Source organism: Pieris rapae, chromosome 20, assembly GCF_905147795.1.
Source record: "Pieris rapae chromosome 20, ilPieRapa1.1, whole genome shotgun sequence".
In the NCBI taxonomy this organism is placed as follows: Eukaryota; Metazoa; Arthropoda; class Insecta; order Lepidoptera; family Pieridae; genus Pieris; species Pieris rapae.
In genome coordinates, this window is record NC_059528.1 from 4097085 (window position 1) to 4117351 (window position 20267).

A 20267-nucleotide genomic window follows, 5' to 3' on the forward strand; every position below is an offset into this window, starting at 1 on the left:
CACATAAATTATTCGAAAGATAAAAGTTCCAAATAAGATACTTCGCGTTTCATGAAACGCAACAAACACTAGTTTATCCTACCAATAAGTAATAAATAGCTTACTTGAAACTTATCCGGATATTGTGAAACAGACCCTTAGTACAATGCTCTCAAACATTCTTACGTATAATGTGGTGGTGGGTACTGAGAGGCAGCGCATGGAAGACAAAATGGCGCACCAGGTGGGACAGAAAGTTCACTCGCTGCTGTCACACGGGGCGCACTGCCAGCAACTGCAGAACTTGCTGGAAAGATACGTTCTTTGTTTTCATATTGCTTTAGTCATAAAAATAACTTGCTGCCCCCGTGAACTTCGTTTCTCCTTCGTTTCACAAAATAAATTTAATTTATACTTTTGCCTCAATAACACGTGGTAATCATGATATAGAATTGTAGCTTATAAGACACCATCTATTGATTAATTAATCCAGATAATTGTGACTGTCAATTAATGATAGTCAAATAATTTGCAATAAAATAAAATTGCGACTATAATTAAAGATCTAAGCTATCCTATCTCTTAAGTTGGACCAGACTGCTCACGGTGTGCCAATTTAATTTAAAATCGCTTAAGTAGTTTAGGAGTCCATCGCGGACAAACATCGTGACAGGAGATTTATATATATAAAGATTATAATTACCATTACAAACATGCTCAAATCTATGACGAGTGAATGTTTAAGAATGAAATTTGTTACCTGTAACACAGGGCAATTGATAAAAAATTGAATTATGTAGTACTAACGCATGACTTCAAGGGGCGCGGGACGTGAGCGACGGGTGAGAGAGGTAAGCTCATGTCGCGCAACACAGCTGTATGCGCCTGCATCCGACGCTGACACATCACGAATCAACAGAGTATCACCCGCAGACAGGTATCGGGAATCTGTATAATACGTATGAATATAAAAAAGGTTACTGAAAAACATCGTCACTGCAGGCAACCAAATTTAAGCATTTAACCATTTAAATAGATTATCTTTTTATTCAGGGATTCATTGCGTACCAATTCTTAAAAGGCCGGCAACGCACTCGAGAGCCCTCTGGCATGTCCATGGGCGGTGGTATCACTTAACATTAGGTGAGCCTCCTGCCCGTTTGCCCCCTGTTCTATATAAAAAAAAGGTATTTTGATTGGCAGAAACTCTTACCGGGTGACGGCGAATCGACTGCCAACAGTGTGTCAGCGCGGTACCAGAGCGCCACACGTGCTGGTGCACCGGAAACACGACATCGTAATGCTGCGACACCACCCACGCTCGTACTTCCGGTCTCTACGGCTACTTCCCATGCGCCATCTGTCACTGCACGGTAAGTATAAATTATTACCTACACGATTCACTTTTCACGGCTTTGAACTGAGATTAATAAAAATGTTGTGTGGTTTTATGAAACCACGGTAAAAGTGAAACTTTTTTCACATTATAGACATTTAACAAATTTTTTTTGGAATAATATTCCATTAAGGGTATAAAATCACTTTATCAATCTTAATTTTATACTTGGAAAATTGGATTGATAATGGGACTAATAAAAGTTCTACTAATATTTTTATTGAATTATGTGTCTTAGAGAGTACGACATATATAATACTTAAGAATTATTTAGATTATGTACACATATTAAAATAGCGTGGAGCACTGGCACAAATGAATAATAGTCTATACACTACAGTCAGCTGCTGCGAACTATGTGCGCCGCCATATTAGCCTTGGCTGCTATGACGAGCGCCTTTCACTTTATCCCTACTCCGCGGCTGGCAGTCACGCGACATGTGCCACACAGACCAAAAAGTTTGAGACGATGTAATAAACGTTTCACTTTAAAAGTAAGAATATCATAGTAATAACAATAAAAGTAGAAAATAACAGGTTATTAGTTAATCGCTTAGAATACCTGACATTAGATGCACGTCTCTAGAAATTAGCGTTCCATGAGCGTTAGCAGCACGGCATCGGACAGTGGTGGGAACATCACTTGTTGTCCCGCTAGATGGAACCAGTTCGAGCGTTCCATTCGCGTATATCCGTCTGGAAGATTATAAATATATTCTTAAAACACTGTTATTTATTTATTTTGTAATCCTACAGATAACATAAATTATATATAATACAAACAAATACACTGAAAATATAGCCAAAGATGGAATGTATACTTTAATGTATTTTTAAATTACAAAATGTATGATTCTATATACCGCTTAAAGTGAAATTTATAAGTATTTTTAGTTTGTTCTAGAACTTGATTCGTTAAAGTCAAAGATAAATTGGTAAATTTAAAAGTATTCGTTAAGGACAATGAGATATTCGCACTTATTCATAGGAACGAACATTGTGCACTGCTAACGATTGTCATTTGTTACGGAAATGACTCTCGTTAAGAGAGGACACTGGCTCTCACCCCTTTCCAACTGAGAGGTGGGAGAAGGGATGCTTCCTGCTTTGTAGAATGTAATTTTATCAGACCTATTGTTAAAGCTATGAAGCTGAGAATTCTAAAATTGCCAAAACTTGCCTCGGTGTCTAGGTTAGACATAATCTTTAGTTAATAAATAACAACAATGCATAGACTAAATTTTAATATTATATATGTTATGTCACGCCAATAAATACGGTATTATTTTGAATGCAACGTAATAAATTAGACTTCTTGTATAATTCACTTTTTTGGAGGTAGTCTAGACATATTTACACAAGTGACGTCTTACGTACGGCCTGAAATAAATTAAAAAAAACATAGTTGAATAGTGGCAAATTTTAACAAAGACAGCATACCTAATTCCTGGTAAATCTGAAAGGGTTGACCCATCGTCAGCAAGCCATGTTATGGTGGGCGCAGGACCAGCAGCGACGGCAGAACACGCCACCCGCGCTCCAGACGCGCGTGCGAATCGCACAACGCTCGGAGGTTCTGTGGTAAAAACGGGCCCAAGGCGCGTCTCGCTCGTGCTATCTGACCATGCACCTGGTGGCAAAAGGTATTTCGTTGGAATTACCAAGTTAATGCCCTAAAGGTGTGATTCAAACTCGTTCGCAAATAAAGTCTCGGCCAAGTTTATATTCTCCAATAATTTCGAAAACAAACTCTTGCCAAACTTTGTTAAGTATGGTTTCTGCTTATATTTTTGCTAAGATCAAACAGAAAACTTTTACTAATCTGTGAAGCCAGATCAAATAGTAATAATGCAAAAACATTTATCAATATATGGATATATAATAATAATAAACAATACTTGGATGTGTATCTTACCCTTACAGGTACATGGACGCAGAAGACAGAGGAGAATGGATGAAGTTATGCAACACAAAAATGACCTTCATAAATGAAGAGGAAGAATAGTTTTTATGTTTATAGTATTCTTACTCTGTGCATTCTCATCGTACCAGTACTTTAAACAGCATATACATATACTTAAGAACATTTATGTTTTATATATAGCAAACTTTTTAAATAATTACATATTGTTTTTAAGAACTAGATAAATACAAATAAGCTTTTATGAGAATTAATTTTTCTTTATAATTGCTTATACCAATGGCTAATGGAGGAATTGGCTGAGCAAGTACGAAACGAGAACGAAATTTTATTCTAAAGAAATGTTAAAGATAGAATGTGACTTACTGCTTATTATTGTCATGAAGATACACACGCCGCAGGGAGACATAGGTAACTCGTCTCCTGGTGCACGTTCTATAACAAATAATGACTGTTATTTATAGATCTTATTCCTGGTTCCACAAGAAGGAAGGCAATCGAACTCTCTCCGTTAGTTTATGACTGGCGTTGTTTGGAAAATTGTTTATGCATTGATAAATTAGAGTTTTTCGGAAATAAAATTTGGAATTTACTGTTTTCGCTGATTTATTATTCTAAACATTTTACAACTTAAATGTTGAAGGATGGAACCTTGTTGGTTCAACTTGGAAGTTACTACTTTGCTTTGTAAATACTTATTATAAGTATTATATATCGATTTTATCGATAAAATTTGTAAATAACGTTAGTAAATGTATAAAATACTAGCTGCTCCGGCGAACTTCGTTTCTCCTTAATGTGATTTTAATAAGCCTAAATTTTTAGTACGTACAACAAGGAACGTTGTGTCTATTCCAGAGAAAAACGGAAAAAAAATGTTATGAATTTTTTTAAACAACTTTTAATTAACAAATAAAAAATAGGGGTTTTTTGTGGAGGGGTGTAAACTAAGGCATATATGTATTTGTGTATGCTGTATCATGTAAAAATGGCTAAAAGATAAAAATTCAAGGGTGGACCATCCTTAACATATATGGCGGATAAATCATAGATATCCAATTGGCAGACCTAACCGATATGCACACAAAATTTCACGAAAATCGGTCAAGCCATTCTGTAGGAGTTTAATTACAAACACCGTGAAAAGAGAATTTTATATATTAAAACCAATTTTATATCTAATACATGCCATGTCTTCTACTAAGAATTCGGATGGACTGTTTTCCCATCGTGAATCTGTTTTATATTAATTTCAGCAGTTGGCATAATGTATATTAATAGTCTATTTGCGTAGTTAGTATTGCGTAATTAGTGCGTTGTTTGTGCAATTTTTGAGGGTAAAGGTGTTTTGTTGTATATTATGTCACTTTCGTAAGTTAATTATAATTAACTAAATATTTTCGACGTTTATGTTTCCACCATACAAACTTCTACTATTAAGATTATTTATACAATAAATAAATAAATTTAAATTGAGACGTCTGGTGGCAGGACTAGTTTGCGTTGTAATTGCACTGGAAACTGCAGTAAATACTAAATATGTGATGTAAATGTGAATCATGAGTTATATATAACCCTTTGAAATACACACACACACATAACACATATGAGCTTTTATAAGTTTACCATATCATCTATCATGATGCTGCAAGCGAGACTATAATAAAGGGTTTGGCCACTTTTGAAAAATGTAAGAACAATACATATAAATTAAAATTTACACACATTTTGGGTGCCTTACACTATTGTACAGACACTGTTGTATTGTATATGGAGTAATATTCAGGTGTTATATAAATATCTTATGGAGTTGTCTAACAAATTAACTTAGGTATGTGTGTATTAGTTCGAACAACTACAAAAGTCGCGCTTTACTCCCGTTGAAATCATTCTGATGTAAACATACCACAAAGCAGGCGTATTAAAATACTTTCTGGATTTCTTAAAATTTTAAATAATCTTCATCGAAAGAGGTTTTACAATATATTTTCATAACAAATGTGTAAATAGAATATATGTGTTCATAATGTATTAGTAATATTAATAACATGATCAAATAACCGACAGAAATAAAGATAGCTACAGTTAGGTTGTACATGAAACCTAAATGTGGATATCCAAAAATCTCGGATAGATCGCGTGTTAGAAAAATACATGTACATAAATAAAAAAATAAATAAAAATGTGTTTAACCTTAGAAATGTTTTATTTTATTGTATTTACACTTATACAAAAACATATATATTATAAGCATAAGTTATTAGGCAACAGGTGGCCTTATCGCTAACAAGCTATCTCTTCCAGGCAATCCTAATATGGAACTATAAAAAATAAACACCTACAGAGGCATAGTACAAAAAGTGCATAAGTAATTATCATAAAAGAACACAAAAAACATATAAACTTACATAATGAAGTAATAAAGTAAAATCTAGAGAGATAAAGAACATTTGTAAATTCCTATCTAGAAAATCGTTTACATTTTCCATATTTGAAAGAACAATCCCAAAGTTAATCTTCAGAAGTTTTTATATAAATATAATTTTCATTAAAAAGAAATCCTATTGTTTCTAAAGTTTGTGAAATCCTGTTAAATTACTAAAGAAATACTTACAGTTTTATGAAACCATCAATAGACCAATCCTTAAGGCATACTTAATATTTTTTATAATAACATTATTAATTTAACACTCGCGTAAGTTATATAAGTTTCGTTCGTAAGCTCGGAACGGTAGAGCGGTTCACGTCACACCCCTCTTGGGTCTAAGCGAGTACTGAGCTTTTCTTACTGACTACTGTGCGCAATCGTCCTAGGCTACGGCCGGATATATAAAGGCTAAAATGAAGTTTTTATACAATAAAGTGTCAATTACCAACCATAATATAATTAAAAGCTTTTGCTTACCAACGCTTACATTAAATAAGTTTTTTAAGCATTACTTTGCAAATTAATTTATTCGTCGTTATTCTATATTCTTCGTTGCTAAAGTATATATTATTTTAAATTATGAAAATAAAAGTCTATGGTGCCCAGGGAAAAATTAAAGAACTGTTTTGAATAGGTATAGTAGTTTTTAAGTTGATTTGTTACAAAAATACACGAACACAAATCGGAGCGATTTCTCTTTAAGTTATTTAAATCTTCTTTATAATATACATATTAAATATTGAAAAATTAAGCCTGACCAAAACCAGCACTGTATTAATGAAAATCTCATTACTAATAATAAAATACGTCTCCTAACGTCCAATAAGTATTTTAATTGTTCTATGTTCTACGGCGTAGCTAATTCTACAACGTTGCAAGGAGTGTTTTGTAAAACCATAGAATCAGTTCGTAGAGAGCAAGAATTGGAATAAATCTACTGTTAATATAGCGATAGCTTTGAAATGAAACTTTCCATATCAGTAGAGGTTTGTTCGAAATCCGGCGATTGAGCGACTCTCGAGATAACAATGATTTTACCCAAATTAATTACCAAAATTGATTTACCTTGAATGTGATATTGAAAAATTGATTGTCAATATTCATATAACAATTTTAATTGTCTTAATCATTAATGATTAGTATAAGATTTACCCATGATATTTGTAGCTGTTTGCATCATTAACTGTAGGAATTTTATTATTTATGTTAGCAGACAATACTTCATAAATGCGGCCATTTATTTCGTTTACAATTAATTTCTTAAGGAAATTAAACTTTTTCAACTTTAACAATAATCCCTTTGATTCTTTTGAAACGTAAATTAAGCAGTTTTCAAATCGGTGGGATGGCTATTTCAGGGTGTTAGGAGGGGCGGGGGGTGTCGCGAGCTGCGGAGACGTCGTCGCCGGAGCGTGAAGATACCTTGATGAAAAGAAAATGAAACCTGAAGCCGTAGCGCTGTCAACCGCAGAGTACCCGTCCCACAGAAATGATGGTACTTCACGTCATCCAACTATCCATAGCAGCTATTATTTTCTATGTCCTATATTTATAATCTTTACATTTTTATGTACATTATTATATTTTATTAAATGTTTTTCAACATTGTCGTATTGGCATAGACTGTAAGGATAATGTGTATGTTTGAAATAAAAAAATAAATAAATTACAATCTCACTGTAGTTTTTATCGTATGTTTTATTTTGATGTGTACCAACTTGCTTTAAAAGTAAAACCAACGTGGAGGTGGATAACTAGGGTCAAGAAAACCGTACAAATTCTGAAAAAGGCTGGCTTGACACTGGAGACACAACACATACAGAGACATAACAAAACAAATGAAATAGATAAAATAAACACATTGCTCAAAGAATATAAAAAAATACAATTATTGATATCCAAACGTATATATTTCTCTGTAAGCATCTATAATAAAACTTTCTTCAACTTTTCCAGTGTAATTGACGCGACTCTACTAGATTTTTATGCATGTTAAGTATCATTTCGCTTCTTAATTAATTGTGTAATTTTATCAGGTCTTGTGGGTAACGTAATTTTAATTGAAACTACACTAATATATGTGTAAGAAAGTGTAAAAAATAATGAATAACAATATCGTTTTTACGCGATGAGTCCTCTGTGCAGGAATTATCTGAAGACGGATGCGAGACGAGATTGCTCTGCATTGTGTGTAGAGCCTCCGGGGGTGGGCCGGGAATAGTGATACAAAAATTAAAAGAAATGCATTTTGTGCAACACTTAATTGCGGAGTCTACGATGTGACGAGACAGGAAATAAGTGTAACTATTTACAATATATAGTATTCGTTTTGAAATACTCAAACTTCAGTTTAATAACATATAATAATATATCTTAACAATTTGGTTAAAGGTGTCAAAGAATTGATTCATATAACGAATTTTCGCTAGGAAACATTGCCAGCAATTAGAAACTATAAAATAGATTATAGACAAAAAATACTATATGTATTAGTAATTATAAAATATAAATGTGATTAACCACTTTTAACAAATTTTAATTCACCATTGATATATATAAAATACGTATTATCTTGTTAAAATACGCAGATTTAACATATATCTTAACACTTGAACATTGTTGCTACATATACAAAGCAATATATTAAACAGAGTATTGTAATGAAAAGAGGCTCTTCAAGACACGACTATTTAATATGAGCCTCGTACAATACTAATCTATATTAAAACATCAATACATTTATATTAATCATATAGACAATACATCTCCAATATTTATTAATAAACTTATTTAATCTCTTGTATAAACTGTATGTTGAAGATTTATGTTTAATAAACCCGGGCAGAACACAAAGCAAGGCAAGGCAGAGCTGCATTCATTCATCGCACTTCGCTCTCGGCTTGAATTAATTTTAATCCAATCTTGCCGTTCCCCTGTATTGAAGAACTATATCAATAATGAAAGTTGACATTGTATGGAATCTTGATGGAATATAAATTATTTAAACGTCTGGATATTATGACAAGGATGGCTTTCATTTAGAAAAGGATTCTGTATTTGCTTAAATATTCATGGAATAGTTGAGTACTATAACTGTGGTATTTCCTAGTACAATCAAGTTCAGTTATTAATTAAAATATGCTGTAGAAGGTAGTATGCACCACACTGAAATGGTAGGTAGACTCTTAAACAGTGTATTATTATTATTATTTTATATAACTCTTCTAAATTTGTGCCTAGGGACGATTAACACTGTAACTGTAACATTAGCCATAAATAGTTATTTTTACGATCTCACTATGTTAGCTATATCACAGCATATATACAATATGAATACATAGTATATATGTCGCAGATTCAACGCAATTAATGATTACGAAATTGGTGTCACTACCGTCGTCCAACAATATTACTTAATATTTAACAGTCAGTGCGCTCGTCCGGCGCAGACGCCGATCGGAAAGCAGGTCTAGTACTCCACATGTTGACATTTTACAACCTGTAAGATATCGATGGTATTGCGTGGTAACCATTCTAATAAAACAAATGATATAGTGTTCTTTTATATCATAATCTCTGACATATCATGTATACAATATAAATAAAAGCGTCGATTTTAACGACCGGCAAAAAAGCTGTTTTAATTTATAAATACTTCGAGTATCGTGTCGCATATAAGGAAACAGCACCCCTACATTAATATGACAATGAATAAAACTTGATAGTCAAATACAATACGCCTTGCGAGACTATTCTCAGTTGCACGACAGGCTGTACGCCGGTGTCGGGAAACACGATACTATTTTGTTAGTTAAGAGGATAAAAGACCCCCTCCCATATTCACGCGGAATTTAACAAACAACTTGCGACTTCATTTGCATGTGAGTGTATGTGATTTGGTGAAAGGGCTATTATAGCACTTAAGATACATTTTTAATTTTCTATCATTAAATTGAGAAAGGTATAATGAAATCTAGATGGTTCGTTTTGGTTTTTTATTATACATTTGTGTAAGTTTAAGATGGTATTTATAAATGATTAAGGAAACTTTGTTAATCGTTTAAAGTAAATCTATACATGCTTTATGGAACATTTTTGCTACAGATGAAACTTGGTGAATCAGAGTTTTTGTTTTTATGCTACGGAAGAGTGGGCTAGCATCTATAAATGCAGCGATAGCAAATGGATAAACTAATAAAAATTTTGTTTATTACATACGTGGTATTATTTTTTTATTTATGTAATGCTTAGGAAATGCTATATAAGAGATACTAATCTTTATATGTTTCTATAACGGAAACGGTTTTGAATTTCTCTCTCCTAGAATCTAAAAAAATATTTTTATACTTTATACTAGTAGATGTGAACGCGTATATGTGAAGCGATGTGGAACATGGAGCGAAGTTGAAGTGTTCGTTTTGTTTGTGGTCTTTCGTGCGAAAGCTCTTATGCGACGTTTCAACGCGGAACTTCTCTATTGAGGTAATTAGAATTTAATTAGTTTGTTAGTTTTAATAGTGTATAGGTACGGTAGTGATTATACGTGCTATTTTCGATCCTAGTTTCGAGCCTATGTACCAAATAGTATTTATTTATTTATTTAGTAATTCTACAGCTAACATAAATTGGAATACATGATACATTTTAGTAGAAAAAGATTTAGAAGAAAACAAACAAAAAGTATTTAATACATTTAACTAATTGTGATTTAACTAAGCCTAAATTGGTTGTGTTGTGTGATGGTGTAAAAGTGTGGATATGTACGTGATGGTGTGCATGTGGGGTGTGCTCATGATGTAGGTGATTTTGCGCTATGGATATTCTTAATACACTTTTTAACCACATATAAAAACATAATCAACAAAAAATAACGTCAAGAATACAAAATACCATCCGTATCACATTGACATCGGTCGTTACACAACCGAGCGTTTCAAAGTAATTTCCTCACACCACCAATTTGTAGAACCAGCTGTATATCCGAACCAATTCAACTTAGGGTTCTTCAAGCAAAGAGCGTACTAATCTCAAAAGGCTGGTAAGTGGCAGCGTGCTTGCGAACTTTCTGGCAGTGCGGTTGTCCATGTGCGTGGCCGTGGTTCGTAGGCCATGTTACTCATAGCATCAGGTGAGTCTATTGTCCGTCTGCCTCCTGTAAAATAAAATAATAATAATAAAGAAACCGACACATGTTTTATACAGTAAACATACAAAAAACTTGGTTCTAATTATTTATAGGGTTCGTGCGAGTACTTGGGTTGTAGGTGATAAACCCGAATGTGCTGTTTTGAGACATTGGGTTCATATGGCCCATGTACCTGGTGCCTCAAAGCAACGCAGATTCATGAATTAAATGTTTTTATAATTTGGTTAATTTTAATTTATATGTTACTAACATAGTTATAAGTATTACTCTTTTAACAATATATGGACTAATAATTTTCTGAATAAAATTATTAATATATTTTATTTTTTTATTTAAAACTAAGTATAGATTATAAAGCGCTGCGAAAGCACATGAGTATATAATAGAAAATTTATGAGTAACTTTGAAAATACAAGTATTTTGATTTTCTTAGCGCCTACATGTACACTACAGCGCCTTCTTGAAGGGAAAATGTGTTCATTGTTCTCAAGAACAAAGGGAAATCGCCAAACAGCTCTGTCTGAATGACAACAGGCGGCTCGAATTTCACACAATATGTAGTTAGCTTCGTGCAATTCTAGCTCTTACCTATAATTAAATAAGATCTGTTATGGCCTATGTTATGGTGATAATAATAATAAACACGCAATAAGAATAATCTAATCAAATGGAGATAGACATAGCTTGTTTGTATGAGATACGGAGATGTATGTGAAATAGATGTTTGGCTTTTTATTTGTCGTGTCTTTACTATGAATACTGATTTCGATATGGTATAATTAATAGAACAGGGGGCAAACGGGCAGGAGGCTCACCTGATGTTAAGTGATACCGCCAATATATTCTAATGCTTTATACAACATTCTTTGTTTGTTTTTCTGGCGGATATATACTCGTAAATAGTTTTCTTGGTTTTTGTTTTTTATGACATAACTGGCCATGTGAAAAACATGCATTTTCAAGATGAATGCCAAAATAATTAGCAACTGCGACAGCGATTGAAGCAATTGTTTTAAACCATATTCATTTTTCTTACACCTTTTTTTTTAACATTTTACTCTACTCCCCTGCCAACGTGTCCAGGGAATTTATATTTCTCACAATTTTTTTTTATTATTAGGTTTAGGTTGCTGTTAATGTTTTGTCAAACACCATAACATTGTCAGTAACCTTATTACATCCAAAAAAATTAAATTGTAAAAGCGCTATGCACTGAAAGCAATAGAATATGCAATCAAAATTAAATAGATTTTAGATTATGTGAAAATAAGTCTCAAACCAGTAAGTAAAAAATTTTGAAATGCAAACGTTTGAATCTCAATAGATACCTCTTTCATTAGTCTTGTCCGGTGTTTATTGGACAGAGTATTCTCTAGAATGCACACCGAGACAAGTTGTTGATTCTCCTATAATTTATCAAAGAACGTTTAAGTGCTGCAAATATTTACTTCATTTACTTTCTCTTAATAAGATCTGCTTTATGAAAAGACTGACTTTATAGTAGGGAAAAGTCAAGTCTTAATAAAATGTGAGAAATACTACCGCCTTTTTACGTTTACTAATCCCGAATGGATACGATCTTGAAAATATTTTATAAAAATAAATCTAGCTAGAACTGTAATTGAGCAGAATAATATCAAATCATTCATCTTTGCTACTCAGCGGTGTTGTGTAGTTTTTTTTATATGGGCTTCAGTGCCTGACGTACGTAGATTTTTGCCTTGAAAGAATTTTACAGGTAAATCGTCATGGAGAATTACTGCAGGTCTTACTATAAAAATCATTTTTATAATTATACAACAATTTCTGGTGTGACCTCATATGATCTTCGTGACCCAAATCTCCATCCATATTATATGAGTTAATAATGCAATTAATGTAACATCAATATACAATAGCTCAATGTCTATTATATGCTTATAAGGGGTTATATATATGTAGAGTGAATAATCTGATCATATCAGTGTGTGTCGAAGCCGATATAATTTCATTAACAGGATATTGTATTCTAAGATATATATTCTAGCGACATAGATATTGGATTTTTGAAGTGCTGTACAGTTTTGGAAGAGCTTTGATTTGAAGAGAGACATTCAAGAATTGTAATATGTAATACAGAAAAGTGTTTATGTTATTATCATCCCTGAGGTCGTAGGTTCGATTCGTGACTGCATTAATGGACTAGTGCGCATTTATATCTCGCTTAAGAAGGGCAACATCGTGAGGAACCAATCTGTTGATGCGGTATGTTAGGCACACCTACTGGCCTGTTAAAAAAACATAACAAAACAAAACACAAAGTCGACTGACTGAAAAAGACCATTTTGGTACTTAAATTGTTATTTCTTAAGTATTTTATATAGAGGTCGTAGCACTATATAGTAGACACTGCTTTGTGCCGGAAATGAAGAAAGTTCCAACACCCCCCATAATTATTCACGACACGGCCTTCGACATTCGACTCCGTCTTTTGTTGCATAATATATATGACCTTGTGAAATTATGTGCGTTTTCCATTTTAAAGTATTTAAGTGAATGTCTAAGGTATATTTATATAGGGTATAATAATGCATAAATTCTATTCAAGATCCACAAAAATTAAATGTAAGTACTATTTTACGTTTGGTCGGATGGGTCGTACTTGGGTAATATATATTTATCCCCTTAACATCTGTCATCGTCAAGGCGATACACACATGCTTAATAAACCGCGTCACATAATTGAGATGCATGGCCAGTTTACAAAAAAAAATTGTTAGAATGGAAAATATATGTGTTTTTATTATATTCTTTATTTCACCACTTTGACACCTATTAAATAAAGAATATAATAAAAACACATTTATTTTCCATTCTAACTTCACTTACTGGTGGAGAAAATCGTGATCGTCGAAAACGAGTGACCTAAACTCGACGACGTAAACAGAAGGCTAACCGTGCTTACAAATAAATAAAAAAACTGAATTCAAAGGAAAATACACTTGGCCGAGTACTAAGAGGATATTTATTACCCTGACATAGAGATAATATGAAGAAATGCATGTTAAGCGTTAAAAATAGTTTTTATTTATACTTCTTGCAATAAAAACACATTTATTAGTAGGCAATGCATGAGATCAAAATTAACACAGCCGTTGAGTTAGTGCCCTACTCGAGTCTCGGCGCTGTAACGAGTCAGTCGCGACACGAACTTGAGAGCGGTATCACACTTAAGTGTACTCTCACTACAGCTGCGCCGGCTGCTCAATTTTATACCGTCAAGCACTGTACAAGTGTTTAAAAAGCTTGTTACAGTATTTTTATTAGTAAAAACATTGTAATGTAGCAGTAGTAGTTGGAAAGGATCTTTCGGAATTGTTTGTTTTAGTCTGCAATATTGTAGTTAAAAGTTTCTACATATAAATTAGACGCCTTAGACTGAATTTTACAATAGTCTCCTTCATACGTTTCGTATTCGCATACGTCGATACGATAATATCAGAGATTGACAGTTTTATGTCAATGGTTTTTTCATACAATTTGAATAATTATAATCCAGCGGCTTTACAACCTGGTTATAAATGTAAATTTATAATTAATTCAACTTCTTTTCTGACGTTCATAAGTGTATTTGTTTACATATATGGATAAAGTTATTTTAACTTTGACTTACCCTTTTTTTATGTAATAGGAGGCAAACGGGCAGGAGGCTCACCTGAAGTGATACGCCCGTGGACACTCGCATCGTCTGAAGGCTCGCAAGTACGTTGCCGGCCTTTTAAGAACGAGTACACACTTTTCTTGAAGGACCTTATGTCGAATTGGTTCGGAAGTACTTGATTGGGAGCTGGACCCTATGATATAATACGGGTCTTGTATTCACATTTCATCTGTTTCACTAAACATTTTTTTGTATTGACAGTTAGACAAGGCATGTTGTGGGTTTGAAACATGCCGTCTCTCTTTGATTTATGAGAAAGAATTATTCGCGTAATTCGTGAAGAAATTAGGAATAAAAAATAAAAATAAAATTAGAAATTAAATAAATTACCTAGGGTCCTTCAAGAAAAGAGCGTACCAATTCTTAAAAGGCCGGCAAGGCACTCGCGAGCCCTCTGGCATTGAGCATGTCCATGGGCGGCGGTATCACTTAACATGAGGTGAGCCTCCTGTCCGTTTGCCCCCCTGTTCTATTAAAAAAAAAAATGATTCTGCTGGATTGCACTTCCGTTCGCGCTGCTCGCCTAAAATTATAAAATGTTGTTTTTATAAATACATGACGCAAAAAAACATACGTTCGTTCAGTTAAAGTGATCTACGAGCTTGAATCGTTGAGGTCAGAGAACGCAAAGGGGTCGAAATGAACACCACAAGTTTTAATTAGCAAAAACCCAATTAGCGGGCCCGGAACTTGAATCCACGACCCTCATTGACCCAAGTGTTAACACAAACAAGGTAGATACAGTTAGCCTAGGTATGTTTTTTGCACTGAAATAAACGCATGCAGACAACCAATAGAACCAATATTCAAAATATGTTGAAAACTTTTCTAAAATTTGTTAGTGAAAATTCCATATGCTGGTACAGCTTTGGAATTATTACACAAATACTTGATAGGTAATATGTCTCCAACTACGGATTGTAAAGAAATTGCAATCCGGTATTGTCATCACGCTTTGAAAAGTGACAAGTAGAGGTTACTTATCGGTAAGAACTAGTGTTTACGTATATATTAGCAAGACATAACTGTGTTTAATTCTTAAACTTTTCTTTACATTAGGTACAGTAAGGAAATATAAAAAACAAACGATTACTCGGTAAATAAAGATGAAAATAATATATAATATTCTTTATGTTGGGATTAATATTTGAAATGACACAAAACAAAAACAAAAAAACTCTAACAACTGTCGGCGACTTTAAATGTGATTTTCTCGCGCCCGGAGAGTCATCAAGAGACGTACTATAAATTTTCCTGTACCGTTTTAAAAGTGGACTTTCCATTATGTAAAAGGAGCTCGTAGATTTGAGACGAAATTTAATTTGGTCGCGTCGCCCTCGCGGCTCGTAATGGGATCCGAGACGTCCCCCCTCCCCCCTTCCATTCCCCTCGGAGACAGAGACTCTAATTAACTGTAGAACACTCGAAGCACCGTTGACAGGCAATTTGTTTTGTTTAATTGTAATTAATTTGAGAGTACTTGATCTACATAGGCCGGTGTTCGTATGTAGAATGCTTTCAATTATGAGTTAGTCCTGTGAAATTCACAATATTCAAAACCTACAAACCCTGCTTTAAGTCTGCTTTAAAAAGTCAAAATATTGCCTACAAAAAAGGTAAAAATAAAGTACAGGATATAAGCTAACACAGCATACAAATATAAAAAAATGTGGACACAAAATATACAATAACCCTTACACTATAGAAGTGTCACTATCAATTTGCTGTCTAGCACCCATATCTTTAATGACAAGAACTTTATTTGAACATAATATGATGAAATTGAGCCAGATCAACTGCTACCAATTTTATATTTTTGGCAACCCTGCTGGAGACACGACTAGGCCAGACCAGAACCACGAACTTTCTTTAGATGCAATACATAATGATTTTAGCAAGGCCTTCAACAGAGTAAACCACAATAATATAACCCATTGGCTGGTATAGATGGAACCTTCTTGGGGTAGTGCCGGTCGGATATTATTAGCGTTATTTTTTGTCAGTATCGTTGGGGGGCTATTCATCAAGATCGTTTGGCACACCGTCTAGAGTTCCTCAAGGTTCATATCTTGAGCCTTTACTGTTCAATTTATTCATAAACAAACTCCAGGTTCTTTCTGTTTACCAATTCTGATACCTGAAATTTTTAGACAGGTTAATCTCTGACGCAACCCTGATTCAAAAAGACCTAGATCACCTGGTAAGGAGGTGTCGTTTAAACGTGATGACTCTTAATACGGACAAGCTCAAACTCTGGATTTCCTCTTATGTGACTAGTAGTCCTCTTATGTCTTGTTGATAAAGGGACTAGTGCTAGGCTACTTCTAATTAATTTACTATATATGTTTTAAAATAAGTGTAATGATTTGCTTTTTTAAAAGAGTACCAAGAGTTTCTCTCTGTCTTCTTTTCCGATAGTAGGGATGCCTACAGGTTCAAATTAAATAAAGTGGAATAAATGATACCTATCTTATGTTCCATAATAAACATATTTTATTTTTATTTTTTAACTGCAAATCTTTCAAGATGCAGCACTGGGATTGCTCTATAGAATTCTCTTGTAGTTTTGAATACTGTAGTATTGTGTGGAAACTCTACTATGAAGTTTACAGAAAAAGGGTGGAGGGCGGCTTCTTTGGTTTTTATCGATAGTCTACAGAACTACAACTTAAAGTCATTTGTCTTAGGGATTTCTGGAGGCTATATTTATTTATAAACTGTGTAACAGTGTTCTGTCTTCACCACATGTCTTGTTAAAACTGAGCATTTCTGTTCTTAGAGATTTGCAAAAAAGCGGATACATTTTTTATCTCCGCTCTAATTTAGGGTTACCGCTCCACTAATCCAAATGGCCCAAAATGTACAATCTGCTGCAATCGCCAATCCGATTATAGGAAGGGCAGTTTGTTATCACTCTGCTGGGTTTTATTGCTGTTTTGTTATTTAGTGTATTTTTGTGTAGTTTTTGTTGTTTGTATTTATCATAAGTTTAATTTTTATGTACATTATTTTATTTTGTTAAATGCTTCTCTACATTGTCGTATTGGCATAGGCTGTAAAGATAATGTGCGTATTTCTGAAAATAAAATTCATGGCGTAACAATTTTTTAGTTGAGTCATATTTTTTTTTTTTTTTTTATAGAACAGGGGGCAAACGGGCAGGAGGCTCACCTGATGTTAAGTGATACCGCCGCCCATGGACACCCTCAATGCCAGAGGGCTCGCGAGTGCGTTGCCGGCGGGTATATAATTTCATTAATTAAAAGGCTCTTGTGTACAAAGCCTCATGTACAAAATTATAAGTAAGTTCAATAATATCTGTGAATATACATATTCACAGATATTATTATATAGTAGAGGTCGAGTTGACTGGACGCTTATTGCATTTTCAGACAGATTTATGACTCGAGGCGTCTTTTGATGGGTATACGTGGCCCTCGTTATTACGTCGGTGTCAAGCAATGTAGATTAAAAACAACTTAATAACTACTATGAGTTGAATAAAGTAACGTCTCTGTACATACAACAATGCATAAATAATTAAATTCACTTAAGATGCACGCAAATATATATTACAGCTTATTTTCCCATCCGATTGGGTCTAGATTTGATTACCGGTGAAATAATTATTATCTTTAGGTTTCCACAGATTCTATAGCGCAAGGGATCATTATATTCCAAAGCAGGCGCTTCGTTGAAATCCGCAAGGAAAGTGGAAGTACGGCCGTCCCAAGCAAAACGTGCATTTGCAGACGAGGCAAACACAGCCAAAGAGGGAGTTAGAGAGGCGAGAAAGAGACTCACTGGACGCCCTCTGCCTCATCTAAGGGTTATAGGATATTAAGTAAGTAAGTATAGATTACTCTACTTGTAATCAATAAGGCTTATAAATGTGACGAATACTTAAATGATCCTAATCGTTGCTTCAGTTCACAAAATTTATATGACTCAAAACTTAGAGTGGCGGAAAGTTTCTTGCCAGTTCTTCTTGCCCGCTCTTCGCCCTTGGCTTGCAAACTGGAAGTAAATGTAAATTTACAATTACTTAATTTTTTTACTTTCATAAGTTTACCTATATAAAGATATTTTGAGTTTGAGTTTTTGTATTAACAAATACAACGCGATGAAACGTATCTGTCGTTTTACCAATCATAAAGAATAAAAATAGCTATACTATGCGCTATACATATGTGCTCGCTACTGTGTGACCGGAGACGGCTACGCTTGATGGCAGACTGGACTCTCCACTGACACGTGAAATAAGTAAAAGTTGAAAGCAAAAAGGACCTTTATTACCGTACGCATAAGTGCGAGTATCGGCTGTATATAATATTCTTTTAAGCGACGATCATGTAAGGAAATGATTTATGTTACGATCCTTCATATCGCTGCACATTCATTGGACCCTGAAATATCAGAACGATATAATCATCCAATATTTCGATGTTAAATAATCGACTGTTAAACTTTCTTCTTTTGTAAAACGAGGTTGTATATATTAAGGTTTTACATTTTTCTAATTGTTTCTTAGGTTTGTAATCGTGGCGATTTCATAAACCGTTTTTTTTTAGTTTTTATTGATAAAAATGTTGGAGGTACACGTGCGAGTATAGCCAGACGTAGGCACTGTCTTCAACAGTTACATTGTATTCATTTGTTTCGTGTTGTTCTATGTGTATGGGTAATGAAAAAAAAATCAGTTCTGTAGTCTTATTTGACTAGCGAAGTATTTTGTGGATTATAAAAAAAATGATTCAAAGAAAAAGCTTCTAAGATATTCGGTCCTCCTCCCACTTGATCAGGAAATAAATAATTAGGATTAAATATTTTTAACTTTAACTTTGATTATGATTATGTAGAAATACTTCTGTAGGTATAAGATTTTACTCAAAAGACGCGGTTCAGAGAGATAGAGAGCGGATTGTCACGTGACCTGACTACAATATACCGTGCTCACGTCCCGAGACTCCGATTTGCAGACACTGCACTTTAATGCACTTCACTACTCAGTGTTGACGTTTTTATTTAAAGTTAACGTGAAATTTTGGAAATAACATTATTTTAAAGGAATTCGCTTCCTGACATAATAATAATAATAATATATTTTTATTTTTCTCCCATATAACATTTACAACAATAAATAAGGTACTGCCGATGTACGTTAGGGTATTTTACAATAATTTTCAGCAATATTCAGAGTTATTCAAGACGAAGTTTGACATATTTCTCTACATACTATAAAAGTTTACTATAATGTTACCATCAAGTTTGCGTTTTTCACAAGTAGCGTAAATGGAAAGTATATCTACTACGGTAAGATATGACGGTGATTGGAGGACGTTGCTAATATGCTTATTTTTTCAGAGTGATTTAATAATAACATTAATAATTATACGGTGGGGCAATCCGATATTTTGGCTTAGGATTTATAAATCGGCTATTTTCACGAGTTATTGATTCACAAGTGCCTCTAATATTGTGATTCTTTAAAGGCCGGCAATGCACTTGCGAGCCTTTTAGTAATGTCTGCCTGTGCCTACTGGCGTCGGTACCACTTAACATCAGTGAGTATAAAAAAAAGTTTGAAAAAAAATTGTGAGATAGAAAAAGGCTTGACATGACAGGGGAGTAGAATAAATAATAAAAAAAACATCAGGCGAGCCTCTTGCCCGTTGTCGTAAGACATGAGAGTTGTTT

At 33.8% G+C, this 20267-nt stretch overlaps 2 long non-coding RNA genes across 2 annotated transcripts; both read right to left on the reverse strand.

Moving 5' to 3' along the window:
• Window positions 1-177: 177 nt before the first annotated feature.
• On the reverse strand, window positions 178-1339 carry LOC123690054. The gene is made up of 3 exons (XR_006750882.1): window positions 1193-1339; window positions 787-927; window positions 178-286 (listed from the first exon to the last, which is right to left on the reverse strand). It is a non-coding gene; the product is annotated as an uncharacterized LOC123690054 (long non-coding RNA).
• A 1594-nt stretch (window positions 1340-2933) lies between these two features.
• LOC123690072 lies at window positions 2934-6035 on the reverse strand. The gene is made up of 3 exons (XR_006750890.1): window positions 5911-6035; window positions 3663-3731; window positions 2934-3005 (listed from the first exon to the last, which is right to left on the reverse strand). It is a non-coding gene; the product is annotated as an uncharacterized LOC123690072 (long non-coding RNA).
• Window positions 6036-20267: the final 14232 nt, after the last annotated feature.